At 53.5% G+C, this 10000-nt stretch overlaps 1 protein-coding gene across 2 annotated transcripts in view; it reads left to right on the forward strand.

Moving 5' to 3' along the window:
- LOC113805012 (uncharacterized) overlaps nucleotides 1-10000 on the forward strand; it is a 72303-nt gene that overhangs the window by 52122 nt on the left and 10181 nt on the right. The gene's annotated exons all lie outside the window — the stretch shown is intronic.

Below are 10000 nucleotides of genomic sequence, written 5' to 3' on the forward strand. Positions count from 1 at the left end.
GGTGTTAAAAATTTCACTTTGTTTGACTTGAAGGGTTGTTATTGTCCGGGGGCGACGGGGGAGGGGGGGAGGGGGTAGAGGGGGGGCAAAGGAGGGGAAGGAGGAGGAGGTAAAGAAGTAGGGAAAGGGGAAGGAGGGAAAAGAAGGAGGGGGGAGGGTTAAAGAAAAAAGAGGAAGAGGGGGTAAATAAAGGAAAAAAGTAGTAAACAGGAAGGGAAAAGGGAAAGGGTGAACAGGAAGGAGAGGAGATTTAAAGGAGAAAGAGAGAGAGAGAGAGAGAGAGAGAGAGAGAGAGAGAGAGAGAGAGAGAGAGAGAGAGAGAGAGAGAGCGAGAGAGAGAGAGAGCGAGAGAGAGAGAGAGAGAGAGAGAGAGAGAGAGAGAGAGAGAGAGAGAGAGAGAGAGAGAGAGAGAGAGAGAGAGAGAGAAAGCTCCCGAGAGAGAGAAAGCGCGAGATGAGAGCGCGAGAGAGAGCGAGAGAGAGAGAGAGAGAGAGAGAGAGAGAGAGAGAGAGAGAGAGAGAGAGAGAGAAAGCTCGAGAGAGAAAGCGCGAGAGAGAGCGCGAGAGAGAGCGCGAGATAAAGCGAGAGGGTATAAGATTCTCCCAAGGTAAAAAGAAAATAAATATGAAAAGCAGACCTATAGAGATATGGTAATTGGAAGTGGGGGTGGGGGGGGGGGGGGAGCGCGAAATGTGAGGTCAAGGCACCACGGGTTGACCTCACTTACCTGGAGGTCACGCACGGGGGGAAGTACGGTTAATTGGGTGACCCTGCGTGAGGTCGCGGATAAGCGTTGTGTCGGGGTAAGGGCGGGAAGAAAGTGAGAGGGAGAGGGAGAAAGAAAAGGGGAAAAGGGAAAGGAGAGAAAAAGGAGAAGTAAGAGAAGGAGGAGAGAAGAAGAAGGAGTTAGAAAAGGGAAAGAGAAAGATGAGTAGTGGAGGAGAAGGAGAGAGAGAGAGAGGAAAGAGGCGAGAAAGGAAAGAGAAAAGAGTAAGACGAAGAAGGTGAAAAGGCAGAGATGGTGGAGAAGGAAAGGGGAGAGGAAAAGGAAAAAGAAAGGGAAGAGGCAGAATGAAAAGGAACATAGAAAAGAGGAGGAGAATGAAGAAGAGGAGGAGAGGGAAAAGAGCAGAACGAGGAAGAGGAGGAGAGGGAAAAGGAAGAAAAGAAGGAGGAAGAAGAAGTGAATAATATTATAGAAAGAAAAAGAGAAAGAAAGAGAGAAGGAAAGAGAGGACGATGAAAGTGACAGAGAGAAGGAGAAGGAAGAAGATGAAATACGAGTGTGTGGAAAGGAGAGGGGGAGAAACGAGAGGTGGATGAGAATAGGAATAATAGGATAAATTAAATAATATAAGAATGAGCATGAATACCAGTACTCTGGATCTATCGCTATCAATTTGTCTGTCTGTCTGGCTCCCTTTGCGGCTCTCCATCTTTCCCTCTCCTTTTTTCTCTCTCGCCTCTCCTTCTCTCTCTGTCTCTGTCTCTGTCTCCGTCTCTGTCTCTGTCTCTCTCTCCCCTCCTCTCTCTCTCTCTCTCTCTCTCTCTCTCTCTCTCTCTCTCTCTCCTCTCTCTCTCTCTCTTTCTCACCACCTCCCATCCCTCCCTCCAAAAAGCCCGTCAACACCAACTTCCCCTCCCCACCACCTCCTCTTCACGCCCACAACATCTCCGCACCCCCTCATCATCCCCACACCGTGCCACTCTCCATCTAATATCTCCCTCTTCCTCGCCCTCAACACCTCCCACCACGCCCCAACATCCACCCTCCTACCTCTACCCCTCCATCCCTTCCCACCTAAGTTTCCCCTCTCCTGTTCAACACCTCCTTAACCCCACCCCTAACCACCCCCTCTTCCTCCTCCTCCTCACCCCTACCCACCCCTCCTCCTCCTCAACCCTTCCTCCCCCTCCCCTTCCTCCTCACCCCTACCCACTCCCTCCTCCTTCTCAACCCTTCCTCCCCCTCCCCCTCCCCCTCCCCGCCCGCCCACGCCCGCGCCCCGACTAGAGAATCCGTGTAATGCAGAAGACATTCTCTCTCCAGTTGAGCTTCTATTCAATAACAAAGGCCGGGATCGGCGTGATGGGCGTGATTGGCATGAGGACGTGGTGGGCGTAGTGGGCCTGATGGGTGTGAGGGCGTGATGGGCGTAGTAGGCCTGATGGGTGTGAGGGCGTGATGGGCGTAGTAGGCCTGATGGGTGTGAGGGCGTGGTGGGCGTGGTGGGTATGATGGACGTGGTGGGCGTAGTGGGCGTGATTGGCATGAGGACGTGATGGGCGTAGTGGGCGTGATGGGTGTGAGGGCGTGATGGGCGTAGTGGGCGTGATGGGTGTGAGGGCGTGATGGGCGTAGTAGGCCTGATGGGTGTGAGGGCGTGGTGGGCGTGGTGGGTGTGATGGACGTGATGGGCGTAGTGGGCGTGATTGGCATGAGGACGTGATGGGCGTAGTGGGCGTGATGAGTGTGAGGGCGTGATGGGCGTAGTGGGCGTGATTGGCATGAGGACGTGATGGGCGTAGTGGGCGTGATTGGCATGAGGACGTGATGGGCGTAGTGGGCGTGATTGGTATGAGGACGTGGTGGGCGTAGTGGGCGTGATTGGCATGAGGACGTGATGGGCGTAGTGAGCGTGAGGGCGTGATGGGCGTAGTGGGCGTGATGGGGTTGATGGGCGTGGTGGGCTTGACGGGCGTGATGGTAGTGATGGGATTGCAGGCGTAATAAAAGCGATGGGGCTGATGGGAGTGGTGGGCGCGATAGCCGAAATAGGCGTGGTGGGCGTGATGGGCGTGATGGGGTCCTGGCAGCTCCGTGCGTAATTCCCCCGCATGGCACTCCAGGCACGGCGGAGGAGGCACCATGACCTCTTAGGGAGAAGGGAGAGGGGGAAGGGAGAGGGAGAAGGGGTTGGGTAGGGGGGAGGGGAGAGGGAGAGGGAGGGAGAGGGGGAAGGGAGAGGGAGAAGGGGTTGTAGGGGAGAGGGGAGAGGGGAGAGGGGGAAGGGAGAGGAGAAGGGGGTTGGGTAGGGGAGGGAGAGGGAGAGGGAGAGAGAGGGAGGAAGAGGGGTGGGGAGAGGTTAGAGGGAGGTGGGGGGAGGAGAGGAGAGGGTTAGTGGAAAGGGGAAAGGGAGAGGGAGGGGGAAAGGGAGAGGGGAGGAAGAGGGGATAGGGAGTAGGTAGAGGGGTGGTGTGGGAGGGGGGAATCAGAGGCGTAAGGAGAGGAGGGGGAGGAAATAGGGGGAGCGAGAAGGGAGAGGGTTAGGGAGAGGACGAGGGAGAGGAGAGGTAGGGAGGAGGAGGGAGGGGAGAGGTAGGGGGAGGAGGGAGAGTTAGGGAGGTTTTTGTTTTAGGTGGAGGGGGGGAGGTGTGAGGAGGGTAGTTGGGGAAGTGGGGGAGGGAGGGGGGAGGGGGGAGGAAGGCAGGGAAACAAACAGAGCAGAACGACCGAGTGTGGGATTCTGTGTCGCTGTTTTTATTTGTTTGTTGGTTTGTTTGTCGTCGGTCCTTCGGTGTTTCGCGGTTGCGTTTGTTGTTACATCATAGGTTTTGCTTGCTTCTATTTTACTTGTTTATCTCTCGCGAAGTTTGATAGTGTGTGTGTTTGTGTGTGTTTGCGTGTGTTTGCGTGTGCATCATCATGCGTCCCGTATCAACAGCTGGATTCCTTCGCCGGCTCCCTCTGCCCCAGGCGTCCCAACCGCGCCTGTCGCCTGCGTCCATCTTTCATGTCGCGCCTTTTATTTATAGTTCGTCCGCCAATGCCAGCAGCTGAAGTGAAGCGAAGCGGCGTATCCTCGTCTTCGCGTTCGCTTTTAAGCCGGAGTTTCGGCTTTGGTAATTCAGCGCCTCGACCTGGAGGCACAGCGGAGCGGGTTCGGTGGCAGAATACCAAGTACCTTGTCCTTGCCCGCTTCCTGTGCCACAGTGCCACGGCCACGCCTGTTTCCTGAGGGCACGCCTACTTCTTGGAAGGCCACACCTACCTTTCGTGGGTTATGTCTCTCGGGGCCACGCCTGCCGCTTCTCTCTCTCTCTCTCTCTCTCTCTCTCTCTCTCTCTCTCTCTCTCTCTCTCTCTCTCTCTCTCTCTCTCTCTCTCTCTCTCTCTCTCTCGCTGTTTCTTTCTGTCTCTGTCCCTGTTTCTGCTCCCTCTCTCTCTCTCTCTCTCTCTCTCTCTCTCTCTCTCTCTCTCTCTCTCTCTCTCTCTCTCTCTCTCTCTCTCTCTCTCTCTCTAGATGATTGTGCTCAAAATTCTGGAGCTGATCCCGGCAGATGTCTATCGTCCATCAGTGACGTATGCTTTTTGTTTCTTCAGATTGTCGGTGAAAATATAGCGAATATAATTTTTATCTTCTATAATCTTTCCTAGTGTATTTCGTCATTTGTTCCTAAAAGCTCTGGAATTCAATAGGATTCATATGAGAGTTAAAACCCCTACGTGAATATCTTTATCGATTCTGAATGGATTTTGTATCACGGCTGATGTTTGATCTCCGTTACAGAAACAAAAGAGCATCAGCAGACCCGCACGTTCACGACTCTATAGCGCATCCTCGATTCAAATAACAATCCGCGATTCTATAAACTGTCCTCGATCCTATAATCTGACCTTGAGGGGCATTCAGGTCGGCTCTCTTGCCCTGTCTGTCTGCTTTCTCTCTCTTTTCTTCTTCTCTGTTTCCTTCTCATTTTGATTCTTCCTTACTTCAACATCAGTTTCCATTTCCAATTACCCTTCTTCTTTTTCTCCCCCCCTCCTCCTCCTTCTTCTCTTCTTCTTCTTCTTCTCCTCCTCCTCCTCCTACTGCTACTACTACTTTACTACTACTACTACTATTACTACTACACCTCCTCCTCCTCCACCTCTACCTCCTCCTGCTCCTCCCCACCTCCTTTTTTTCTTCTTATTCTCCTTCTCCTCTTCCACCTCCACCACCCCCATCTCCTCCTTTTTTCCTTCTTCCTCTCCTCCTCCTCCTCCTCTTCCACCTCCACCATCCCCACCTCCTCCTTTTTTTCTTCTTCTTCTCCTCCTCCTCTTCCACCTCCACATTCCTTCTCCACGAAATCTTTCCTTGGGGTCTGGTTCGCCTCCTTATCTTATCTCGTTATCGGCAGCAAGTGAGGTGGAGCTTCTGTGGGGCAGCTGTCTCTGTCTCCTCCAGGCTGTTGGGGTTGTTTACGGAAGCGACGGAGAAGGAGAGAAGAAGAGGGGGAGGAGAAAAGAGAGGGAGAAAGGGATAAGGGAGAGGAGGATGGTAGGGGATAGGAAGAGGGAGAGGTAAAGAGGGTGGGGGAGTGGGAGAGTGGGAAAGAGAGAGAGAGAAAGAGAGACAGACAGAAAGAAAGAGAAAGAGAGACAGACAGAAAGAAAGAGAAAGAGAGAGAGAGAGAGACAAGAAAAGAAAAAAATCCCCCAGCCCCGCCATCCCCAAAGCAAGCACCAGCCGAGGCTTCGTACTTCGCGAAGTACGAAACGCAACTTACGATTTCCGGTTTTTACTTGCATCCGGTCGTATGAAGAGCTCGGACAAAGCGCTTCTTCCGGCGTGACTGCGAACTGAGGGCGGCGATAAAAGTGCCATTTCGCGCCGCCGCCACCGCTATCGCCACCGCCACCGCCACCGCTACCACCGCCACCGCCGCCACCGCTTCTACCAATACCATCGCTACCACCGCCGCCACCGCCGCCGCCGCCGCCGCCGCCGCCGCCGCCGCCGCCGCCGCCACTACCACCGTATTGGGGAAGGCTAGATCAGTAGCAGCTCGAGGAGGTTTCATGGCGTCTGATTCTACTTTTGGAAAAAAGCACATGGGGTTTATTTTGATGACGTCACAGAAGTTATGGATGGTTTGTGAATATGGTCGATCATTTCGGTCTGTTCAATTTTTAAAAAGGATGGAAAACAATGATGTTAATGGTTATATATTCATTGAACAATCACCAAAACAGACGCCATGACACGTCCTCGAGTTGCTACTGATCTAGCTTTTCCCGCCACCGCTCCCACCCACTTTCGAACGTCTCGTTAAATGCGGAATCGTTCTGAGATTAAGAAAGAAAGAAAGAAAGAAAGAAAGAAAGGAAAAAGAAAAATGGCGAGCGCTTGCGGTGGCGTGAGGGCTGTCGCTGTCTTGCGTCAAAAGGGTTACGGGCGCTGTTTATTTTTTTATGGGGGAGGGAGGGGAGGGAGGGAGAGAGAGAGAGAGGGGGAAGGGGAGTGGGAGTGAGGGAGAAAGAGAAAGATCTAGTCAAGAGCAAGAGCAAGAGCAAGAGAAAGAATGAGGAAAAAGGGAAAAAAAGAGAAAGAAAGGAAGAAGAAAGGGGGCTTGGGCGGGGGGGGAGGAAGACAAACGAGGGCACAAACTCACGATAACGGCAGACACGCCCTGGCCAAGTGACGACATCCGGTGGTGACGTCACACACACAGGGGGGGGGGGGGGCGACATCTACAGGCTGTGACGGGAACCAGCAGGTGACGACGGTGGTCAGGCTGCGTCCGGGCGTCACCTAGCGCCCTCACCCCCTCCCTCCTCTCTCCTCCTCCTCCTCCCTCCCTCCTCCCTCCTCCCTCCTCCCTCCTCCCTTCTCCCTCTCCCGCTTTCCCTTCGTCTCTCTTCTGACTTTTTTTCGTCTTTCTTTTTTCACTTTTTCTATTTTCGTCTGATTCTTCTTCCTCTTTTCGTTGACTGTTTATCCTGTTCTTATTTAACCTCTCTCTCTTCTTCTCTTCACCTCTTTCCATCTCCTCCTTCGTTCCGATCTCCTCTCCATCCCTTCCGCTTCCTCTTTCCTCTCTTCCCTTCCTATTTCCTCTTCTTCTTCTTCCCTCTCCTTTTCTTTTCTCTTCGCATCTCCTCTCTTCCACTTGTATATTCAATTTTTCCCTTTTCGCATTCCTTCTTCCTCTCTTCTTCCTCTCTTTCCCCATTCCTCCTTTTCCTGCCCCCTCTTCCTCTATTTTCTCTCTCCTCCTTTCTCCCTGTCCCACTCGTACCCTCTCTTTTCCCCTCCCCTCCCTTCTCCCCCTTCCCCTCTTTCTCTTTCTCTTCCCTTTCCCCTCTCCTCTCTTCTCCTTCTCCCCCTCTTCCTCCCTTTTCCCCTCCCCTCCCTTCTCCCTCTTCCCCTCTTTCTCTTCCTTTTCCCCTCTCTTCTCTCCCTCCTTTCGTGAAGGGAGACGTTAGGGGGGGGGGCGATGGCTCGTGGAGAGGGGGAGGGGGGGAGTACGTGGAGGGGGGGCGATGGCTCGTGGAGAGGAGGAGGGTGGGGCTGCGTGGAGGGAGGAGGGGTGATGGCTCGTGGAGAGGGGGCGGGGGACGTGCGTGGGAGGAGGGGTGATGGCTCGTGGAGAGGGGGGGGGGTTATTTAGAGGCAGTCGAGCATAAGATGTAGGCCGTGTGAGTGCTGTGGTATTGGTCCTGAGAAAGAAAGAGAAATGGGGAGAGAGAGTGAGAGGGAGAAGGAGAGGGAGGGGGAGGAGGAAGGGGGAGGACGGGGTGAGGGGGAGGGAGTGGGAGAGGGAGAGGGGGAGGAAGAGAGGAGGGTGAGGGGGAGGGAGAGGGGGTTGGGGAGGGGGAGGGGAGGGAGAAGGAGAGGGAGAGGGAGAATGGGAGTGTGGGTGTGTGGCAGAAGAAAAGAAAAACAAAGAGAAAGAGAGAGAGAGAGAAAGAAAAAAAGAAAGAAAGCAAGAGAGAAAGAGACAGAGAGAAAGAGAAAAAGAAAGAAAGAAAGACAAAGAGAAATAGAAAATAGAAAAAGAAAGAAAAAGAGAAGACAGAGAAAGAGAAACCACATGAAAAACACAAGCCCTGGAGCAGAGAAGACACCAAAGATGGCAAAGCGTCGGTAGACACCATCTACAAGAGGGTGGGGGTGGGGGGTGGGGTGGAGAGGGGAGATAGTGAAGGGAAGGAGAAAGAGAGGAGTGGGAGTAGGAGGGAGGGAGGGAGATAGGGAAGGGAGGGAGGGAGGGAGGGAGGGAGGGAGGGAGGGAGGGAGGGAGAGGGAGGGAGGGAGGGAGGAGGGAGGGAGAGGGAGTAAGAGGGAGGGAGGTAGGGAGGGAGGGAGTAGTGGGTATAGAGGGGATAGTAGAAAGGGAGGGAGGGAAGGGGAGGAGGGGGGAGGAGAAAGGGAAGGGGGTAGAGAGGGAGGGAGGAGGGAGGGAGGGAGGGAGGAGGCAGAGCCCGTGAATGGGACGAAGGAATGCGCCGCAGAGAATGAATGGATGACCCACTAGGCCGGTAGCGAGGTGGGTTAGGGTGGGTTGCGGGGTGGGGGGTGGGCAGGAGGGGTGTGGTATGGGGGTGGGGGTGAGGGGGTGGGATTAAGGGAGGGAAGAGGGAGGGAAGAGTTAGAAAGGAATGGAATGAGGAAGGGGGAACAGCGGGAGAGATGGAGCGAAAGATAGACATGGAGAGAGAGAGAGAGAGCGAGAGAGAGAGAGAGAGAGAGAGAGAGAGAGAGAGAGAGAGAGAGAGAGAGAGAGAGAGAGAGAGAGAGAGAGAGAGAGAGAGAGAGAGAGAGTGTCAGACAGAAATAGAGTCGGGGGGTCGACAAAGAAAAAGGAAGCAAACGAAAGAGAGAAAGAGAGATTCTAAAAAAAGAAAAACAACAACAAAGGGGAAAAAATACACAAACTGAAAACAACAACAAAACAACAGAAAACGAAACGGACACAGGCAAAAGAAAACCCTACCTCAGACGCCCCAAAACTACCACCCAATAAACAAATTGATAACAACAGCCCCCCCCCAAAAAAAAAAGAGAAAAAATCAGAAAAAAAGAAAGAAAGAAAAAAAATGGGCGTTTTGTATCAGCATGAACCCCTTCGCATGTCACACTCCAGGAGGTCTCACAGAGGTCGCCGAGTCTTCCCTCTGTCGGTTCCTCCGGCCTCTTAGGGGGAGAAGAGCCACGTCCTCTGAAGGGGTGTGGGCTTGGTGGGGGTTCGAGGGGTGGAGGAGGGGGAGGGGCAAAGAAGAACGGAAGGTGAGGACTGAAGAACAGAAGAGGAAGGGGAGTAGGAGAGAGCAGGGAAAGGGAAAGACGAATAAGAGAAGGACAGAAGAGGAAGGGAGAGAGGGACGACAGAAGAAGAGAACAGGAAGAGAGAGAAACGGGAGAGAAGTGCCAGGAGAAAAGAAGAGAGAAAGAAGAGAAGAAGAGGGATGAAGGGAGAGAGGGAGTAGATAAGAAAAGAATTAGGAAGGGGGAAAAGAGCGGAAGAAAGGTGGAGACGAGGAGGGAGGGAAGGAGGGAAGGAGGGAGGAGGGAGGAGGGAGGAAGGAGGAGGGAAAGATGAAGACGAGGATGGGGAGGAGGGAGGGAGGAAGAAGGAGGGATGAGAGAGGAGGGATAGAGACGAGGAAACGAGGAAGAGAGAAGGAGAGAACGGATAGAGACGAGGAGGGGAGAAGGGGGAGGGAAGGAGGGGGAAGGAGAGGAAGGGTGTAGACGAGGAGGGAGAAGTGGAGTAATGGGAGGGGGAGAAGGGGAGGGGAGGAGGAGGGGGGGCCGAGATGCGGTCTGATCAATCGTGTGGTTTTAAGCTCCACCGTTTCCTGTTTTCTGTTATGCATTGCGATTTTAGATTTGGCGCTGCTGCCGGATCTGTGGGCGGGCGGGGGCGGGGGTGGGGGGTGTACGTGGGCGTGTGTGGCTGTACGTGTCTAAGTACGATTATGGAGTCTCTTTGTCTGTCTGTCATTTGTCTCTGTGTCTCTTCTTTCTTTCGGTCTCTGTCTGTCTGTCTGTTTATATGTTTGTTTGTTTGTTTGTTTGTTTCGCTCTGTCTGCTTGTCTCTCTTTCTTTTTCTTTCTCTCTCTCTCTCTCTCTCTCTCTCTCTCTCTCTCTCTCTCTCTCTCTCTCTCTCTCTCTCTCTCTCTCTCTCTCTCTCTCTCTCTCTCTCTCTCTCTCTCTCTCTCTCTCGCTCTCTCTCTCTCTCTCTCTCTCTCTCTCTCTCTCTCTCTCTCTCTCTCTCTCTCTCTCTC

Source organism: Penaeus vannamei, chromosome 7 (assembly GCF_042767895.1).
Source record: "Penaeus vannamei isolate JL-2024 chromosome 7, ASM4276789v1, whole genome shotgun sequence".
NCBI classification, from domain to species: Eukaryota; Metazoa; Arthropoda; class Malacostraca; order Decapoda; family Penaeidae; genus Penaeus; species Penaeus vannamei.